General features: G+C 45.2%; 1 protein-coding gene and 1 long non-coding RNA gene across 2 annotated transcripts in view; one reads left to right on the top strand and one right to left on the bottom strand.

The window, feature by feature from the left end:
* The window catches only part of PKHD1 (PKHD1 ciliary IPT domain containing fibrocystin/polyductin), a 340,735-nt gene that overhangs the window by 234,699 nt on the left and 84,042 nt on the right, over positions 1–21,994 (bottom strand). The gene's annotated exons all lie outside the window — the stretch shown is intronic.
* LOC138796055 (uncharacterized) lies at positions 10,676–17,317 on the top strand. The gene is made up of 3 exons (XR_011363703.1): positions 10,676–10,743; positions 12,493–12,575; positions 17,195–17,317. It is a non-coding gene; the product is annotated as an uncharacterized lncRNA (long non-coding RNA).

Below are 21,994 nucleotides of genomic sequence, written 5' to 3' on the forward strand. Positions count from 1 at the left end.
CATCCCTCGGCTGTTACAAACTACATTTTCCTTCATGCCTTACTTGTCCAGACATGGTGGGAATTGTAGTTCTGCAACTGCTGGAGGGCCTGAGTCTGACATCTCTGGTCTAGAATGTTCTCTTTTCTAACTGCAGGGTATACAGTCTAGTATGTATCCTCTCCTCTGAGCATATTCTCTCTTCTGAGCTTCTCCCTGAGCGGGTCATATTATACAGCATGATTAAGAGGTGAAAGCGAGCGCCGATGTTTTAGGTCAGTGCTCGCTTCCCCTTTGTTCCCTGCACATTTTCTGTGTTATTACACACACAGACAGTGACAGGGGGAACTGCGGGCAGCTGCGGGAGGGGCAGCCCAAAAAATCCTTAGATTGTTCAAGCTGCCCATTGTAGACAGCAGCACTATCGTGATCTGGATTACTCGACCAGTTTGAAGACCACAATCAGCTGATAACATGGATTATTACACCAAATGATTATCAGACGTAACGGCCAGGAAACCTTTGGTGTAATACACCATTGTCTGTATACAGGGGAGAGGACTGGTGTGTGTGTGGGGTCTGTATACAGGGGAAAGGACTGGTGTGTGTGGGGTCTGTATACAGGGGGAGAGGACTGGTGTGTGTGGTCTGTCTACAGGGGGAGAAGACTGGTGTGTGTGGTCTGTCTACAGGGGGAGAGGACTGGTGTGTGGGGTCTGTATACAGGGGGGAGAGGACCGGTGTGTGGGGTCTGTATACAGGGGGGAGAGGACCGGTGTGTGGGGTCTGTATACAGGGGGAGAGGACTGGTGTGTGTGTGGGGGGGGGGGGGGTGTATACAGGGGGAGAGGACTGGTGTGTGTGGTCTGTATACAGGGGGAGAGGACTGGTGTGTGGGGTCTTTATACAGGGGGAGAGGACTGGTGTGTGTGTGGGGTCTGTATGCAGGGAGAGAGGACTGGTGTGTGTGGGGTCTGTATGCAGGGAGAGAGGACTGGTGTGTGGGGTCTGCATACAGGGGGAGAGGACTGGTGTGTGTGTGGGGTCTGTATACAGGGGAGAGGACTGGTGTGTGTGGTCTGTATACAGGGGAGAGGACTGGTGTGTGGGGTCTGTATACAGGGGAGAAGACTGGCGTGTGTGGGGTCTGTATACAGGGGAGAGGACTGGTGTGTGGGGTCTATATACAGGGGGAGAGGACTGGTGTGTGGGGTCTGTATACAGGGGGAAAGGACTGATGTTTGGGGTCTGTATGCAGGGGGAGAGGACTGGTGTGTGCGGGGTCTGTATACAGGGGGAGAGGACTGGTGTGTGGGGTCTGTATACAGGGGAGAGGACTGGTGTGTGTAGTCTGTATACAGGAGGAGAGGACTGGTGTGTGGGGGTCTGTATACAGGGGGAGAGGACTGGTGTGTGGGGTCTGTATACAGGGGGAGAGGACTGGTGTGTGTAGTCTGTATACAGGGGGAGAGGACTGGTGTGTGGGGGTCTGTATACAGGGGGAGAGGACTGGTGTGTGGGGTCTGTATACAGGGGAGAGGACTGGTGTGTGGGGTCTGTATACAGGGGAGAGGACTGGTGTGTGGGGTCTGTATACAGGGGGAGAGGACTGGTGTGTGGGGTCTGTATACAGGGGGAGAGGACTGGTGGTGGGGGGTCTGTATACAGGGGGAGAGGACTGGTGGTGGGGGGTCTATATACAGGGGAAAGGACTGGTGGGGGGGGGTCTGTATACAGGAGGAGAGGACTGGTGTGTGGTCTGTATACAGGGGTGAGGACTGGTGTGTGGGGGTCTGTATACAGGGGTAGAGGACTTGTGTGTGGGGTCTGTATACAGCAGAGAAGACTGGTGTGAGGGGTCTGTATACAGGGGAGAGGACTGGTGTGAGGGGTCTGTATACAGGGGAGAGGACTGGTGTGTGGGGGATCTATATACAGGGGGAGAGGACTGGTGTGTGTGGGGGGTCTGTAAACAGGGGGAGAAGACTAGTGTGGGGGGACTGTATACAGCGGAGAGGACTGGTGTGTGGTCTGTATACAGGGGGAGAGGACTGGTGTGTGGGGTCTGTATACAAGGGGAGAGGACTGGTGTGTGGGGTCTGTATACAGGGGAGAGGACTGGTGTGTGTGGGGTCTGTATACAGGGGAGAGGACTGGTGTGTGTGGGGTCTGTATACAGGGGGAGAGGACTGGTGTGTAGGGTCTGTATAAAGGGGGAGAGGACTGGAGTGGGGGCGGGCTGTATACAGGGGAGAGGACTGGAGTGAGGGGTCTATACAGGGGGAGAGGACTGGTGTGTGTGGGGTCTGTATACAGGGGAGAGGACTGGTGTGTGGGGTCTGTATACAGGGGAGAGCACTGGTGTGTGGGGTCTGTATACAGGGGAGAGGACTGGTGTGTGGGGTCTGTATACAGGGGGAGAGGACTGGTGTGTGTGGGGGGTCTGTATACAGGGGGAGAGGACTGGTGTGTGTGGGGTCTTTATACAGGGGAGAGGACTGGTGTGTGTGGGGTCTGTATACAGGGGAGAGGACTGGTGTGTGTGGGGTCTGTATACAGGAAAGAGGACTGGTGTGTGTGGGGTCTGTATACAGGAAAGAGGACTGGTGTGTGTGGTCTGTATACAGGGGGAGAGGACTGGTGTGTGTGTGTGGGGGGGTCTGTATACAGGGGGAGAGGACTAGTGTGTGGGGTCTGTATACAGGGGGAGAGGGGACCAGTGTGGGGTATCTGTTTACAGGGGTTCTCTCCCCCTGTATACAGACCCCACATACCAGTCCTCTCCCCTGTATACAAACCCCACATACCAGTCCTCTCCCCTGTATACAGACCCCCACACACACCAGTCCTCTCCCCCTGTATACAGACCCCCCCCCCACACCAGTCCTCTCCCCCTGTATACAGACTCACACGAGTCCTCTCCCCCTGTATACAGACCCCCCCACACACGAGTCCTCTCCCCCTGTATACAGACCCCCCACACACCAGTCCTCTCCCCCTGTATACAGACCATACACCAGTCCTCTCCCCCTGTATACAGACCCCCCCACACACACTAGTCCTCTCCCCTGTATAGACCCCACACCAGTCCTCTCCCCTGTATACAGACCCCACACACCAGTCCTCTCCCCCTGTATACAGACCCCACACACCAGTCCTCTCCCCTGTATACAGACTACACACACCAGTCCTTTCCCCCTGTATAGATCCCCCACACACCAGTCCTCTCCCCCTGTATATAGATCCCCCACACACCAGTCTTCTCCCCTGTATACAGACCCCACACACCAGTCCTCTCCCCCTGTATATAGATCCCCCACACACCAGTCTTCTCCCCTGTATACAGACCCCACACACCAGTCCTCTCCCCCTGTATACAGACCCCACACACCATTCCTCTCCCCCTGTATACAGACCCCACACACCAGTCCTCTCCCCCTGTATACAGACCACACACCAGTCCTCTCCCCCTGTATACAGACCCCACACCAGTCCTCTCCCCCTGTATACAGACCCCCCCACACACCAGTCCTCTCCCCCTGTATACAGACCCCCCACACACCAGTCCTCTCCCCCTGTATACAGACCCCACACACACCAGTCCTCTCCCCCTGTATACAGACCCCACACACCAGTCCTCTCCCCCTGTATACAGACCCCACACCAGTCCTCTCCCCCTGTATACAGACCCCACACCAGTCCTCTCCCCCTGTATACAGACCCCCCACACACCAGTCCTCTCCCCCTGTATACAGACCCCCCACACACCAGTCCTCTCCCCCTGTATACAGACCCCCACACACCAGTCCTCTCCCCCTGTATACAGACCCCCCACACACCAGTCCTCTCCCCCTGTATACAGACCCCCACACACCAGTCCTCTCCCCCTGTATACAGACCCCGCACACACCAGTCCTCTCCCCCTGTATACAGACCCCGCACACACCAGTCCTCTCCCCCTGTATACAGACTCCACACACACCCGTCCTCTCCCCCTGTATACAGACCACACACACCAGTCCTCTCCCCCTGTATACAGACCACACACACCAGTCCTCTCCCCCTGTATACAGACCCCACACACACCAGTCCTCTCCCCTGTATATAGACCCCACACACCAGTCCTCTCCCCCTGTATACAGACCCCACACACCAGTCCTCTCCCCTGTATATAGACCCCACACACCAGTCCTCTCCCCTGTATATAGACCCCACACACCAGTCCTCTCCCCTGTATACAGACCCCACACACCAGTCCTCTCCCCTGTATACAGACCCCACACACACACCAGTCCTCTCCCCCTGTATACAGACCCCACACACCAGTCCTCTCTGCTGTATACAGACCCCACACACCAGTCCTCTCCCCTGTATACAGACCCCACACACACCAGTCCTCTCCCCTGTATACAGACCCCACACACCAGTCCTCTCCCCTGTATACCCCTCCATGCTACTATGGATATTGCAGCTTCCTTCACTCTGTTTCTGCACAGTGAATGGTGCAGCAGCTCACTACTTCCTACTTCCGGTCGAGGCCCCGCCCCTCCTGGTGACATCACACCTCAAAGGAGAGGATACACTCTAGCATCTACCTATCTACCAGCGCTGATCAGGAGCACTCCCAGTTAAAGGGCCAGGGAATATGACACAGGGCAGGGGCCCCCTAGGACGCATGGGCCCCCGGGCAGCCGCCTACCATGCCCAATGGTTAAGACGGCCCTGGTGAGCAATGGAATATGTGGTGGATTATCCGCCCGGATTCCGTAGTGTGCACATACCCTTAGGCATAGGAACCTAGGCTTAGAATTTACAGAATATGTGGCCGTTCTGGATCTTTACTCCAGTCCGTGTATTCTATTGTATCTTCTTCCTTAGGACACTGATACAATTAAAAAGCTGAGTGCCCGTAAGTAAAAGAGTCTCAAAACACGGGACTAGCCAGATATCCCTCCGGGGAAGAGCCTATAAAAGGCTTTTTGTGGTCTACGTACAGGAGCCATGCCTTTTTAGGTCCTTTCCTGGCTTTGTTTTCACCAATTGCAACAAAAAATCTGAATGTGTTCACACACCATAAGGCTTCCTCACCCCCGCATAGCTAACATCACTATTATACACACAACCCCCCTGCGAGTATTCTTCTGTCGAGAGGGCAATCACTTCTCCTATCTGTGTCTAATGGTCCTTTGACATGGTCTGATATGGGGCTATGCAAGTACACAAGCAAGTGCGGATCTGCGAGATTGGTGCTTATTTCCCGTGCCTTTAAAAGGCCCGATTAATTGTGCAACCGTGCCGCACAGGCGATCACTATATAATCTGTGCAGGAAATTAAATGTATTGTTATTGACCACACATTCCCTGTTTTCATACCGATAGCGATAAATTTTACCAATCACAGAAAAGATGCAATCAGCCGAGAAGAGCGTCAATTTTCCCCCTCCTCGGATCATTGCTGACACTTATACGGGATGATTATTGTCAGGGGAGCATCTCTACCAATGCTCTCTGCTGATATTCAGCCTGTGTAAAAGGGACTTAAGGGTTTCTGATAATGCTAGAGATAGCATTGGTACTTCCACAAAACTTAGGCTGGCCATAGACCCTGCAAGGATCACAGAGCATACCTAGAGTCAGTGGTGGACTATTGTGCCTATGTCCATGTGGCCTTCTGTAAAGTATACTGTTGTGAGGAATCTCAAAGACCAGATGCTGTGTGAGGTAGTGAAAAAGTGGGCGATAAAATTGTGGTGTCCCACTAGGGGTGTTATTGCTGTTTACACCCTTCGCAAAAGTCTGTACTTATAGTTACATAGTTACATAGTAACTCAAGAGTGTCTCAAGAGGTTATTATATTTGTGTGTACCAGATTCTGTGAACCAGTAAGACCTTTACTTTCTTCTGTCCTATCACCTCTTCCTTTCCTGGTGTTCTGTTGCTATCTTTCCACCCAACCACAGCGCATTTTACACGCTGGATAGGAAGTTAGTCCCTTGGGTGAAGGAGGAGTCTTAGTTGAGCTTCGGTGGAGAAAGGACGCAGCTCAGATAGCTCTCCACAGTGGTTCTACCTGGGCCCCAACCCTCTGCCAGGTCCCCTCTACAGAAAAGTCTTAGTCAGTAAACCGCATGGATAGGATGCAGGACAGTGCCCTCTTACAAACTTCTTTCTTGAAGTGCCTGTACCTTGCATGATGCAGTGCTGAATCTCTTAGGAGAGGACAAGCCAACAGATCATCTCAACCCACGCCGAGGACAAGGAGTAACCACAGTGCAGGACAGTATCCACTAAAGCGTCAAAGAGCTAGGAACTGATCCGGGTGGAGAAAAGTTACTGGAAAGTCTAAGAACTCCATCTCGCAGCGCGAGTGTCAGCAGGAAATCCTCAGCACTCTGCTCATCCCAGGTAACAAGGTCTGGGGCCTGTGTCACCCATTGGTACGATTCAGCCAAAGCTAGTGGGCATAAGGTGGTGTGAAGACCATAGAAAGGTCAATATATGGGCACAGGTTGCCTTCTTCTTCTACAAGTATTCTTCTATACACGCCAACATCCCGGCAGAGCACATTACTACTTTGGGTTGAGACTCTCACGGCACCCTCCTCTTCACTACGCTACCTCAGTACAACTTTACCAACTCCACTATATCCTACTCAGCACTTACCAAGCAGATCTGGTGGTTTTACGTCTCAGTATTTATTGTAACATTGTCCAGTGTATATCTAAGCACCGCTGTATTACCTGTGGCACATTTGCCAATAGTAAAGCAAGTCAACGTTATCTACGGAGTCTGTGATCATTCACTACCACCTGCACATCATTTACACTGCAACCTTGTGACATCTCCCCTTTCTGTGGGTGGCGGGTCCTACTACCATTCAGAAAGGGTCATTACACCGCTCTGGCCATCTGTGACAACACTATTCCAAGGGACCCGGCACCAACCCAACAGGACATTGACCACAGGGGAAAAGGGTACAACTGACCTTACACCTTAAGGCTGGGTTCACACACAGTATATTTCAGGCTGTATTTGGTCCTCAAGTCAGGTCCTCATAGCAACCAAAACCAGGAGTGGATTGAAAACACAGAAAGGATCTGTTCACACAATGTTGAAATTGAGTGGATGGCCGCCATATAACGGTAAATAACGGCCATTATTTCAATATAACAGCCGTTGTTTTAAAATAACAGCAAATATTTGCCATTAAATGACGGCCATCCACTCAATTACAACATTATGTGAACATAGCCTTTCTGTGTTTTCAATCCACTCCTTGTTTTGGTTGCTATACAGCCTCACAAATACAGCCTCAAATATACATAGTGTGAACCCAGCCTAAAAACAGGCGTGCCATCACACCTGTGTGCCCACCAGGCACTGGCGTCACGTGACAAAAACCTTAAGGTCCGGCTGTATCTCGGCCATCCACTACAGGAGTGGCATCACACTTCCATCTAGCAAGTGACACCACTACAAAACCATCCAGGGGCTCACCACAAAATGATATATCTAATACGGCATTGGGCTCTTACACACTGGATCAGCAGGATCTTCAGAACACTAGATCAGCAGGATCTCAAGAACACTAGATCAGCAGGATCTCCATAACAATGGTTTCCAATTGAATGTAATTTTCTGTATGTCCACATTTATACAGATTGACCCCATCACTTAGGGATATATCACTCCTCACTTTACTAAAGCAATGTGAACCATTGTATTTCATAGTATCGTAGAATTATTTTATTTCCTACATTATTATGGATCCTTACATAGAATCGATTTCCCCTCATGTGATTGGTTTATATAGATTGTGGAGACTCCGTACAGAGGGTATTGGAGCAGTATTGATCTTCTTCCCTTCACTATGAGAAGACTTTTTGATCGTTCAATAGCAGATGTGTAAACAGGAATGTGTGAAATTATAGACCCAGATCATCTATCGCTGGGAAGACCATGGACATCTGGGGTCCTATAGATAGCTACTATACCTTTTTATACCGCCATCTCCAATTTCATATGGAATGAATAGTGAAAAGCTATGCATTGGGTGCCAAATTACTGACAAATTCAAGTACTAATCCAGAATATAATTCTGTTATATGAGCGGTATAGAGACACTATACAGTGGTATGGAAAGTGGCTATACAATAGTATCTCCACTATCAGCACTTACACAGGCGCTATACATACCGCTCTGCCATGTTCATGTAGCCTTAAAGGGGTTGTGCAGGATTAGAAAAAACATGTCTGGTTTCTGCCAGGAACAGTATCCCAGGTATCCAAGGCTAGTATCTAGTATTGCCGTTTAGCTCCATTAAAGTGAATGGGGTTCAACTGCAAAACCTGCTGTGACACAATTTTTGAAAGGAAGCAGCAATGTTTTTCCCAAAAAAATCCTTCAAAAAGACACGTAACCATTTCACTGCCAGAAGATATTCAGTGCTATGTTACAATAGAGGACAAGCTACACAAAACATAACCTGTCCTTATTGTCCATAGCAACCAATCATTAGGCAGCTTAGAGAGTAGTTCAAGAGAGCTCCACTTGGTTGCTACTGGTAACAAGGCCGGTATATTTCTCTGTTAGACCATTCTGATAAAGAAAGTGTTCTGTATTACCTAGATTTTTAATGATTGGAGTCGGATACTAAAATATGACTGTTTTCTAGTTATAAATTTCATTTTCAGTCCATTATTATGGAGGCAGCCATGTTGCCTGAGCTCCTCTTAGCAGCAACAAAGACACAATAGTGTGGAGTGGACCCTTTCTAGACATGCACTGTGACCTGTGCAGCAGTCATTGTGCAGGAAGGACCCTGAGCTGTGACCATAATCTATGGATGTATATACATATATGTATAAAACTTTTATATATGTATAAAACTTTTCTTTCTTCTTTCTGCTCTAAAATCACTTCATTTCATTGGTGGACAGTGTCAGCTAGGCGGAGCTTCACTGCAGATGGGCCATCTCTCGGGACAAGGAGCCCAGCTGCTGTGAAGCCCCGCCTAGATGACTCTGTTGATAAATGAAATGAAGCATGGATGTTGCGGAGAACTATCCACATAAAGTAAGGGCCCTATTCCACCGGACTATAATCGTTCGCATAATTGTTAATGATTAACGATCTCAAACGACCGCTATTGCAAAAGACCTGAAAACGTTCACTCATTTCCATGGAACGATAATCGTTACTTATGATCGCATTTGCGATAGTTTTTTCTTCGCTATTTCTTCGCTATTGCATTCGTATCTACTGCAAACGACCGAACGACGTCTTATTCAATGCGAACGTTTTGCAAATGAGCAACGATAAAAATAGGTCCAGGTCTTATAAAGCGATCAACGATTTCTCGTTTGGTCTTTAATCGATAACTGCATTTCAACCGAACGATTATCGTTTAAATTAGAACGATTTGACGATAATCTGAACGATAATCGTCCGGTGGAATAGGGCCCTAAGGGAGGAGACGGTATCACTTTAAAGTATCAACTATCATTTTAAAAAACTTCTGACATGTCAGAAGCTTCAATCGGTTGGGGTCCAGGTGCTGAGACCCTGAGGATTTCTAGAACGAAGCAAGTTATTGTTACTGTTATTACTACTGCTATGATGAGGATGATGATGATGAGATGACTACTAATACAATAATATTTCTACTACTATTACTATAAATATAATTTTTACTGTTATTATGACTACTACTATTTTTACTGTTACTATTCTATTATTATTATTGTTGTTGTTACTACTGCTCCTTTTACTAATGTTATTATTACTACTGTTATTACTACTATAATAACTAATATATCTACTACTATTCTAATATTACAACTAGTTTTACTAGTATAGCTACAAATAGTAGTACTACAGTTACTTTAACTACCATATTTTCCCGGGGTATAAGATGACTTTTTAACCCTGAAAAATCTTCTCAGAAGTCGGGGGTTGTCTTATACGCCGTTTATGGTCGCTACATACAGTGGGGAAGCTCAAGAATGACTGCATCCCCACCATATGCAGCGACCCCTGTAAAAAAAAAAAAAAAAAAAAAACAACAGTTAACACACCTGTCACCCGTTCCGGGCAGCCGCTCGTCTTCCGTCCCGTGACACACACTGTCTGCGCTGGAGATCCTCAAAGCTCTCCCGGGTAGCCGAGCGCCTCCGAACCCCTGCCTGACCGCGGCAGGGCTCCAGTGAGTAAACCCTGATGCAGTCAGGCAGGGGGTTAACATTTTCCAGCGTATAAGGTGAACCCCTGAAAATCTTCTTGAAAGTCAGGGGTTGTCTTATATGCCCAGTCGTGTTGTATGCCAGAAAATACGGTACTACTTTTATTACTAATTGTATTAAAGGAGTACTCCAGAGAAAAATCTATAAAAATTATAGTTTTTATGTCATCTGGTGTCAGAAAGTTATACAGATTTGTAAATTACTTCTATTAAATAATCTCATCCTTCCAGTACTTATTAGCCGCTGTATGTCCTACAGGAAGTGGTGTATTTTTTTCAGTCTGAAACAGTGCTCTCTGCTGCCACCTCTGTCCGTATCAGGAACTGTCCAGAGCAGGAGAGGTTTTCTATAGGAATTTGCTACCACTGTTTCCCTCCATAATTAAAGAGAGTTTTCTGTGCAAATATAAAACTTTTTTGCTGCCTCCCCATGTATTAAAATAATTACATTTCACAGGAGGATGGCAGAACAGGGACCCAGCCAGGCCCAGAAGATCTGACAGCAGGAGCAGCAGGAGAGGGGGTGAGGCAAGTATGTGGTCTTTTTGACTGCATGTAGAGGCAGTAATATTTGCAATAAAAACCCCTTTAAATACTGAGGTTTGGTTTACAAGAAATCAATGACCACCCCAATAATTCATATGTTAAAATTACAGGGACAGGGACGTTCATGCTGGAAGTTCTGTTTAGAGCCGTAATATAATTACAATTCCCTTGCAGTACTTGCTGCAGGGTATATATATATATATATATATATATATATATATATATATATATATATATATATAGCCATACATTGCTTATACTGAGCGCCAGGAGCAGGAGCCAGGCCATCCATCTGATTGCCCTACTAGACACATTTAATAAGGGGCGCTCTATGTGTCCTCAAGGTGTTACCTCGCCCACCCCTGATACTACAGAGCCATTCACAGTACCCCAGGGACCCCAGAGTGGCACAGGTAACCACAAATTGTGCTCAAGGGTGAACACCCTTCAGGGTCTGGTTCAAGACCTCAATAGCAGACCCCAAAGGAGCACTTGCATAATGAGATCCTGCTTATTCACACGTGCTACCCCAGGGACCTGATCTATTCCACTAAAAATCCTCATAATAATCAAAACAACAACAATAATTCAGAATAAAAACCATTATTACTATTAATAATCATAACCTCAATTAGAAAAAATAAAAATATTTATAGCGATGAATAATTTCCCCCCCAGAGCCCGGCCGTCACATCTCGCTCCGTTTCCTCCTCGACATTGTTTATTTCGCTGATTTAAATGAGAGCTGATCTCCAAAACCTGGCGAATGACTGAAATATTAAAAACTTTGCATTGCAGACTGACGGCCTCCTTATTGACGGAATGAATTAAATTAAACACAATCAAGTAATAGGGCATTTAGAGCGCAAATGTCGGAAAATTGCTATAGATTTTTTCTTTTTTATTATTATTATTATTCTATTTTGCCTCAGTGCTAATAAAGTCAGCGAGAATCTCTGTCATAATTAAAGAAGGGAGTGATGCAAAAAAGAAAAATCTAAAAGAAAAAAAGAAAAAATTTCTATCGCCCCGCAGGCTCCAAGTCACTCAGTACCTTAACCTAAGAGAGTCACGTGATCTCATCTCTTCCATTCCAACGTAGAAAGATGAGCGTCTGATCCCCCCGAGGAGACCCCCATCCCTATAAAACAGGATTTCAATCTACATTACAGCTCTCTGGGGTTAATTGAATCCGATTACTGCGTCAATCTTTCCCGATAAGATATAGTTAAGGCTAAATATCCACTTTAAGAAAATAATTGTCATAATGGGAAAAAGAAAGGAAATTTTTCATCTTTTTTTTTCTTAAATTAGCCCAAAGCTAAGTAACAAAAATATATATATATAATTTATAGAGAAACTATTTTGTTTGTTTTTTTCCATATACCTTGGAGGAGAATATTTTTTAGATTTTTTTTATATACCTCTTTTTTCTTATTCTCCTTTTCTGAGGTCTCTTTTCTCATTTATTCCAGCAGAGATTGTCCTCACGGAATGACCTTTTTTTTTTTTTTCCCTTTTCGGCCTGGGGCCCTGTTGCCCTCGTGCCAGCGACTAGATAAAACGCTCTATCAAAGAATTTAGAAAAAAAAAAATCATTGGCAAGGCACGAGGCCTGATAGGGGCATCAATCGTAACCTGACACAGACCAGGGTCAACCATTTATCTCCTGACTTTGCCTGTGGTCATGGTGGCGGGCCATCTTCACTCTGCATCTTTTTAACAGCATTTTAGATGAAACCAGGCGGTGTGGAGTGGATGCGGCTGGAGGAATACTCTGCGGCCTGGAATTCTGCTATGAGTTTTCAGGTGGAGTAATGTAAATTGTGCTTACCGATATATGTCTATACTGTCACTTCCCGAATAATATATAAATTTTGATAATATTAATAGCTGGTAAAAATAATAAAAAAAAAAAAGTTTTAACCAGAGTTAAATATAAAAGTAAATCTAACAAAAATTATTCATTGAAGTTAATGGAAATATTCCACAGACAAATTGGGGTTATTCTATGATTAACACATATCTATCCACAGGATAGGTGGTAAGTATCCGATTGGCGGGTGGCGGGGTCTGACCCCACTGATGACGCAAACGTCCCCCAAGTGGATGCTCACATGTTTGGCCACCTACCTATTTACTCATTATGGGACTGTTGAATATAGCTGAGAGTAATATTCTGGACAGAGGACCCTCATTTCTGTGCTTCGGGGGCACAAATAGAAACCTACCAATCACACAAATTATGTCTCCTAAGTGAATGAAATAGCAAAACGCATGCTTGGTCACCTTCCCATTCACTCACCATAGGACTGACAAAGATAGCCAAGTACATAGCACAGAACAGTGGTCCCCCTACTCTCATGATCAGTGAGCTTTTACTGCCAGTTACAAGAATCGGGTGTTTTTGTCCCCAAATGATTTAAGCAGCAGAACTCATACTTGCCGATTAGAGATGAGTGAAACTCCAACACAGTCGGGTTCGTCCGAACCTGAACTTGTGAGATTAGACCGGTGGTTGTGTGGTGCCCCACCACAGGTGTTGCTAATGTATACACCCTCCGCAAAAGCCTGTACTGTAAGTAAAAGTGGTGATGCAGTCGTACCTAAGTTTTGCCACTAGATGTTGCTCGTATGTTTATTGTATGCTATTGCACAGCTGTGGTACTCAATGGGTTACTGTTGTTTGTAATTTGTGCACCAATGAGAGCTCTTTCCTCTTCTCTACCTATCTCTTTTCTCCTTCTTTCTCTGAACTCTCTTCTCACCCACTCACAGCAGGTATTACATACCCTGTAGAAGGTAGTCACATGAGGAGAGGAAGTGTTAGGTAATCTTAGTCTGGTTCCTGTACAGGGAGGATGCAAGCCAGAATGGTCCCTACAGCAGTCACGTTGGGACCTGGCTTATGCCAGGTCCCTTTTAGAGGACGAGTCCAGTGCAGTCTGAAGGCTGGTAGTGAACAGACACACATGAGAAACAAGGACACTCTTTTCTTGAAAGCAGCACTTATACACACTATGCAGTGCTAAACACTTTCAGAGAGGACAAGTCAGGGATCATCCCAGCCCACACTGTTAACAAGTCTAAAGGTGAAGGACAGTATCCTGAAGAAAGAGGAACTGATCCGGATACAGCAAAGTTGCTAGAAGCCTATGTACTCTATCTCGCTGTGCGGGTGAAACCAGAAAACTCTGACCACTCTGCTTAACTCAGGTAACAAGGTCTGAGGCTTGTGTCACCCTCTAGGACAGGTCACCCAACACTGGTTAGCATTAGGTGGTGCAAAGACCAAAGGAGTGAAAAAATGGGCACAAGTATTCTCTCTACTCTCAAGTATTCTACTTATTCTACTTCTAAAGTTCTGGCAGAGCACAGTACTACATTGGGTTGGGAATCTCTCAACATCCTCCTCTCTACTTCTCTGAACTTACTCTACTTCTCAGCACGCAACCAAGCCAGTAAAGCTATTCTACTTCTCAAGCTCTCAACACAAGTTTCAACAGCCAAGTCCAAAATATATTGTCAAGTCAGAAGTCCATTGTATATCACTGTGTCAAGTATTTCTACAGTAAAAGAGAGTTTATTTATGGTAACAGGACTCAGTGAATATTGCTTAAGCACCTACACAGTAATAGCCCCTTCCTTGGGTCATCTCCCCTTTCTGTGGGTGGCAGTTCCCATAGTCCGGATGGGTAACAACTGCACTTTGGACCACCATGATAAGCGTCCAAGGGACTCTCTCACAGCCCGGCAGGTCAACGACCATAGGGCACGGGGTGTAGCCAGCCTCCCTAAAATAAAAACAGGTGTGCCACCATACCTGTGTGCCCAACCACCACTGGTGCCACGGCAACCTAACATCTGCCTCTTCTGACCAACCACTACTGCAGTGCAGTCACACTCCACCATCTAGCAAGTGACTGGTTGAACCTCACACCGGGGCTGCACCACAGTTGAAGAAGGTGGATGCAGTTCTAGGGGGTCCTGGAAGAAATGGATAAAGCTTTTGGCCTATGGCTGTATAAGTTTTCAAGACAGCCTTAAAATTGCTTCCAACTTCTTAAGCCATTGGCGATCAAATGCTGAGAATTCTGGTTTGGATGAATCCGAATGTACTGGAGGTTCACTCATGTCTACTTTCTCATTTACCTACGATGACTCACAGATGCCCAAGTACAGTTCTCTAGTCAAAGGATCTCTAATCTTATATTATCAGTGGGGGTAAGGGCCCTATTCCACCGGACGATTATCGTTTGCATAATTGTTAACGATTAACGATCTCAAACGTCCACTATTGCGAAAGACCTGAAAACGTTCACTCATTTCCATGGAACGATAATCGTTACTTATGATGGCAATTGCGATCGTTTTTCTTCGCTATTTATTTGCTACTGCGTTCGTATCTATTGCAAACGACCGAACGATGTCTTATTCAATGCGAACGATTTGCGAACGTTTTGCGAACGAGCAACGATAAAAATAGGTCCAGGTCTTATAAAGCGATGAACGATTTCTCGTTCGGTCGTTAATCGTTAACTGCATTTCAACCGAACGATTTGAACGATTTAACGATAATCTGAACGATAATCATCCGGTGGAATAGGGCTCTTAGACTGCTGCAATCAGACACTTTAATCTTGGGATAATTCCTTTAAGGGGTTGTTCAATCTGGATAATCTCTTTTTTGCTAGACAAAAAACATTCTAATTACAGGGCTTTCTGCAGCTGGAACCCCTAATACACTACTGTATATGGGCAAAAGTACGAGGACACCTGTCGATAACACGTGAACTTGATGGACATCCCATTTCAAAACTATTGGTGTTAATATGAAGTCAGGCCCCTTTTGTGGCTAGTACAGCCTCCAATATTCACAGAAGACGATGGGAATGTCTGCCACTTGGGCCAAAAGAGCATTAAGAAGATCTGGCGTACAAGCTGCATTTCAGTTATACACACGAGCATCACATTGGGTTAACATCTGGGCTATGTGCAGCCTCCACACCAAATTCATCCCTTCACGCCAGTATGTCCCAGTGTGCACTGGGACATAGAAAAGCTGGCACGGAAAAGGGCCAGACCCAAAAAGAATAGTGTAAAATAGAAATAAGGGACCAAACCCAAATAAGGGATCTGACACTTGGCATTGTGGCTTGTGGCAAGCTGCCCGGCCATGGGAACCTGTTTTCCAATAACGCCACTTCTCTAACTCTAGTGAGTGATACAACAGAGGATAGTATTGGTGGAAAGGACGTCACTACAGGGGTGGGTGGTGCACGTGGTGGATAGATCCACCAGCAAGTAGATAGAAGAGCCCAGCACTCACCAGATAAATTATGCCTATTTATATAGGTGCAGCATGCATAGGTTTAAAGCCAGTACTCGTTTTGGCCAAGCATTGTGACTTGTGACCAATCTCTACAATCTGAGGTTATAAGATTATAAGAAAACACATCAGGCATAAGAAAAAACACAAGTGAGTTGTCTTAGGAAAGCAGGACTAAGGGGCCTAGGCACTTCCTTGTCTTGGCCCCGGGGTATCCTCCTACTCTATATCTCTATAGAACACCCTCAAAAGCAGCATCTGTACGGAGGACATTATAGATCAGTACTGTGCAGTACAAAGCTGTTAATCAAGCCCTGTAGTGAGATCCCATACACTTAACTTGTATTATCTTCCTCCTCGACTCTCCCCTCTCCATAGACTTGTATGGGCACTGGAACTAATCTCTCAGTGATCTGTTTTTTTTTATGATAAAATAGACTTGCGCTGTTTGTCAGAGTTGATCATGAGTTTGTATAGGGAAGGCTAACAAGATAGAGAAAGAAGACATTTTCTCTGATAAGATACATTACAGAGTTTCTTTCATTCTAATGTACCATTAAGTTATGCATGACCATTTAAATGCCAAAGCCTTCCCGACTATGGTGGCTGACCATAGGGCTACTGGGTCTTGCAACTGGCCCATACTAGTAAACTAATATAGCACAGTACAAGCTATACCAAGCTGACCCCATACATATTATCCAAGTCCCTAAAGCCTTGCCTATAGTACCGGGCAGAAGGGGCTGCACAGACCATCCTTAGATCATCCAGATGGCCCATAGATGGTGGCTATAACAGTGGCAGAAGGTAGTCTGCCCCTACACCAGAGGTAGGGAACCCTGGCTGTCTATGCATGATAGAAGTTGTAGTTTTGCAACAGCTGGAGAGCCATGGTTCCCTACCCCTGCCCTATACTGTAGCTCTTGATGACTCCACTTCATCTTACATTATGGATTTCATAGAAACCAGGCCTAGGTAAGATTGCTGCCTTTACACCACCTATGCTGCATCAATGTGTCCGTCTCTTGATAATTCTCTGAGACAATGACCATATGAATGCAATTACACTGTTTGCTTGATGAATCTCTTTATTTTACAGCTGGCAGACACAGCTTTGTAACACCTGGCAAACTCACGACATGTAGGACTATGTTACACATGAAAAACTCAGCCGTACCGAACAATAAGCCATGCTACATATGAAAACCCGTACCTGCTATACTGCACATCTGCTGCTTCTGTGCAATAAATGATGTCCATGCTTCATCTGGCGAACTTGTCTGTTTTACGTATGTCAAACTCAGCTCTGCTATGTCTATCAAACACAGCTCAATTACATCTACAACCCTGACTTTTACTACCATGTGCCACTTCTAATACTGGAAGGGAACAGATCACTGATCTCAAGGAAACCAGCCAAAGATAACACTGCCGGCTGCTAGTGAAAGCGCTCAATGCAGTGAAATCCTAGGTGCATTGCTTCCTGGGAAACATGAATATGCAAAAGAAGAGCCCACTGAGCCTTTAAGAGTCTTAACACAGGACTAGCCAGATATCCCTACAGGAAGGACCAAACCAAGGGGCGGCTCCTGTAGGTAAACCACCAAAACCACCATATTAAGTGGCCCTATAAGTCAATGTAATGACAAGGGAAAAACCAGATGAAAACAAAGACAAAGATATGTACTATAATGGCAAAGTCGGCACACCAAATGATGAAAATGTAAAAGTTCTTCATTAGTCAGGTACACCATAAAAAAATTTAAAATTTGTAATTTTTGTATTGTGTACCTGACTAATAAAGTACATTTACATTTTCATCATTTGGTGTGCCGACTTTGCCATTATAGCACATATCTTTGTCTTTGTTTTCATTTAGTTTCTCTTTGTGTGCTGGCATAGTGCACCCATTTATTCTACATACTGGGAGCTGTGCATGCCCTATTTCTTTAAGTTTGAAGGGAAAAACCAAGGCCAGGTATCCATCCACATACAGCTGTTTCTGGATATTGCCCCTCATCAGTGTGGAGCAGGATTCTGGCTAGGTGGAAGCAATGCCTAGTAGAGCCATAACAGATCACTGATCTCAGGGAGACCAGCCAAAGATAACACTGCAGACTGCCAGTTAAAGCGCACAATGCAGTGAAATCCTAGGTACATTGCTCCCTGGGAAACATGAATATGCAAAAAAGGAGCCCGTGGAGCCTCATTTAAGACTCTCAAAACACAGGACTAGGTGTGTTGTTACTTGTCGAAGAGCCAGGTGTAACTTCTACCTATGCTCCGCCTAATAGATACGCCCCCGAGGAGCCCCGATTTTGTATTGTGGCTCAGGAGATTTCAGCTCAACTCCAATCAACTACATTTAAAAACTCCAATCAACTACATTTAAAAACTCCAACAACTAACAAGCTTAAAGGGGTTATCCAGCGCTACAAAAACATGTCCACTTTCTTCCATAGACAGCAGCACTCGTCTCCAGTTTGGGTGCAGATTTTGTAACTCAGTTCCTTTTAAGTGAATGGAGCCTAACCGCAAACCACACCTGAACTGGAGACAAGAGCGGTGCTGTCTCTGGAAGAAAGTGGCCATGGCACTGCATAACCACTTTAACCCTAGATCCTGTAATTGACCCTATAGCCACCACCCTGACACTGCTCAGCGTAGCCCCCTGCTACATAGAATTACAGTACATGTTACATAGTTGATAACAGACAAGGGCCTCTTAAAGGACAACTTTAGCAATGTTTCCACCGTAATTCACACACATTACAAAGTGATATAACTTTGTAATGTGTTTTAATAAGCTCTCTGGCACCCCCCCAAAAAAAATTCCAGCTCCAGAGTTGTCCTTTAAAGTGTCACTGTTGTTTATTTTTATTTATTTTTTGCAGAGATCAATAGTACAGGCGATTTTAAGAAACTTTGTTATTGGGTTTATTAGCTGAATATAAAAGCAGTTTGAAGCTCTCCCCCTTGTTTTTATCATTGTGTATGGAGAGGGGAAGGGTGGAGGGAGATGAGGCACCAAAACTGGACAACAAAGAGTTAATTTACAGCTACATCACCGGCTATCTCCTCTGACAGTAAGCACTGACCTCTCTGACCTCTGAATACCAGCTTTCATGGAGCTCCAGGCTGTGTAATCCTTTGTTCTCTGCTCTCTGCTGCCGACTCATCTCCCTCCTTCCTCCTTCCTCCTTCCCCCTCCCCTCTTTATAGAACAGACAGGGTTGTGTCTGATGCAACAAGTCACAATTTCCCGATTTTTTTTGCAGTGAATGGAAAAGAGGAAGGAGGGGGGACCTGGGAAAAGTCTTTTTGAATGCAGAAAATGAGAAAATGGCATATTTGCCTAATAAACCCAACAATAAAGTTTCTTAAAATCGCCTGGACTATCGATTTCTGCAAAAAAAAAAAATGGGGGCAGTGATTTCTAAAGTCTAACCTATAACCCATGTATTTTAATCCAGAGGAAAGCTAAAACTACTCATGATGGAGATGGCAAATGCCTCATAGTAGGGGACAAAATTCCTTTCTGACTCAAAAATATGTCAATCAGAATGAATCTCTGGATCAATGTCCTATAACCAGAACTCTAGTGACCATAAGTTGTAACATTATATTTTTGAAGAAAAACATCCAGGACCCTCTTGAACTTCATTGAATCAACATATTTCCATAGGGTCACCACTCCTACAGCAAAACAAAAAATCCTCCTGTGATAGTGGATAGATATAGCGCTTGTTCACTGGTCATGGTTACAGGCCTAGGTATAAAAAGATTGCTAGAAAGCGATTCTCCAGACTTTCTTTCTTTTTTTTTCTTTTTTTTTTCAAATCAACTGGTTTCAGAAAGTTATATAGATTTGTAGTTTACTTCTATTTAAAAATCTCAAGTCTTCCAGTACTTATCAGCTGCTGTATGTCCTGCAGGAAATGTTTTCTTTCCAGTCTGACACAGTGCTCTCTGCTGCCACCTCTGTCCGAGACATAAACTGTCCAGAGCAGCAGGAAATCCCATAGAAACCTCTCCTGCTCTTGACAGTTCCTGTCTTGGACAGAGGTGGCAGCAAAAAGCACTGTGTCAAACTGGAAAGAAAACATTTCCTGCAGGATATACAGCAGCTGATGAGTACTGGAAGACTTGAGATTTTTAAATAGAAGTAAATTACAAATCTATATAACTTTTTGAAACCAGTTGATTTGAAGGAAAATATTTTCATTGGAGTAACCCCTTTAAGACTGAATGACTCCAAGTCTGATTACCTGGCTTGTTTATCAAAAACCTGCTCTTACAGTAAAGAATCCTGTCTGTGACAATAGTCTTCTAAATATATGGGATGCCCACTTGTAATGGTTACAGGTCAAAGTATAAAAAGATCACTAGCAAGATCTCTGTACTGTCCCTTGATAGAATTGTACATTGTGATCGCCCCAAGACTAAATAAGCCAAAGTCTGATAACCTGTTTTTGTTCTGTAATCCATTCCCTGCTCTTACAGTAAAGAATCCTGTCTGTGATAATAGTCCTCTAGATATATAGGATGCCTAACTGTCATGGTCACAGGTCTAGGTATAAAAAGATCACTAGCAAGATCTCCGTACTGTACTCTGTATAATTGTACATTGTAATCAGATTCCCCAAACACTAATTATTCCATCCGAACAATTTGCGAACGAGCAACAATAAAAATAGATCCAGGTCTTATAAAGCGATCAACGATTTCTCGTTCGTCGCTTAATCGTTAACTGTTAGTCAACCGAACAAATATCGCTTCGTTACGCCCCTAGGGGCCCTATTTCACGGGATGATTATCATTCGCATAATCGCATAGTGGCATAAACGACTGCCATTGCGAACGACCTAAAATCGTTCACCCATTTACACGTAACGACGATCGGTACTCATGATCGTTCTTGTGGTCGTCTTGTCGTCGCTACTGCGAAAGACCAAACGACGTCTTAGGTCCAGGTCTCATTAAGCGATCAACGATTTCTGGTTGGTCGTTCAATCGTTAACTGCTGTTCAACCGAACAATTATCACTTAGTTCCGAACGATTTAATGATAATCTGAACGATAATCGTCCCGTGGAATAGGGCCTCATACACAGGTGCCCAAAACTGTACACCATGGGGGAGATTTATCAAACATGGTGTAAAGTGAAACTGGCCCAGTTGCCCCTAGCAACCAATCAGATTCCTCCTTTCATTTCTCACAGACTCTTTGGAAAATAAAAGGTGGAATCTGATTGGTTGCTAGGGGCAACTGAGCCAGTTTCACTTTACACCATGTTTGATAAATCTCCCCCTATATTTTATGTGATTTGTATAGAGCAGGAACAGGGAATCTTCGGGCCTCCAGCTGTTGCAAAACTACAATTACCATCATGCCTGGACAGCCAAAGCTTTAGCTTTGGCTGTCCAGGCATGATGGGAATTGTAGTTCTGCAACAGCTGGAGAGCCGAAGGTTCCCCTTCCCTAGTATACAGGCAAAACTCCATCTTGCCATGACATTTCGGCCTTTTCTCATGCATCCCGCCATTTTATCAGCCTTGGCAGCAGCTACCTGGTACTGGTCACTTCATTGGCTTTTCCTGTCCACCAATACTCCCTGTTCTTTCCATAATTGTACATTGTGTCTCCTCCACCCAAGTATAGAATTGTACATTTATCCCTAGTCCTAAAAAGGAGAGAGGTAAGAGAGAGAGGAAAAAAAAAAACTTTCTAAAGAAGAGGAAGTTGAACTGAAAAGACTGATCCGGGAAAAAGAATTTTCTCTTCCTGCCATTTCAGCAGGTTTCTAGTCTCCCCATCAGTGTCGAAGCGATTGACATCTCATTATAAAGCTCTGGGTGGACGTGGACAGGTACACTGAAGGAGCGCTCTGCTATGTCTC

This window comes from Dendropsophus ebraccatus, chromosome 6 (genome assembly GCF_027789765.1).
Source record: "Dendropsophus ebraccatus isolate aDenEbr1 chromosome 6, aDenEbr1.pat, whole genome shotgun sequence".
NCBI lineage: Eukaryota > Metazoa > Chordata > Amphibia > Anura > Hylidae > Dendropsophus > Dendropsophus ebraccatus.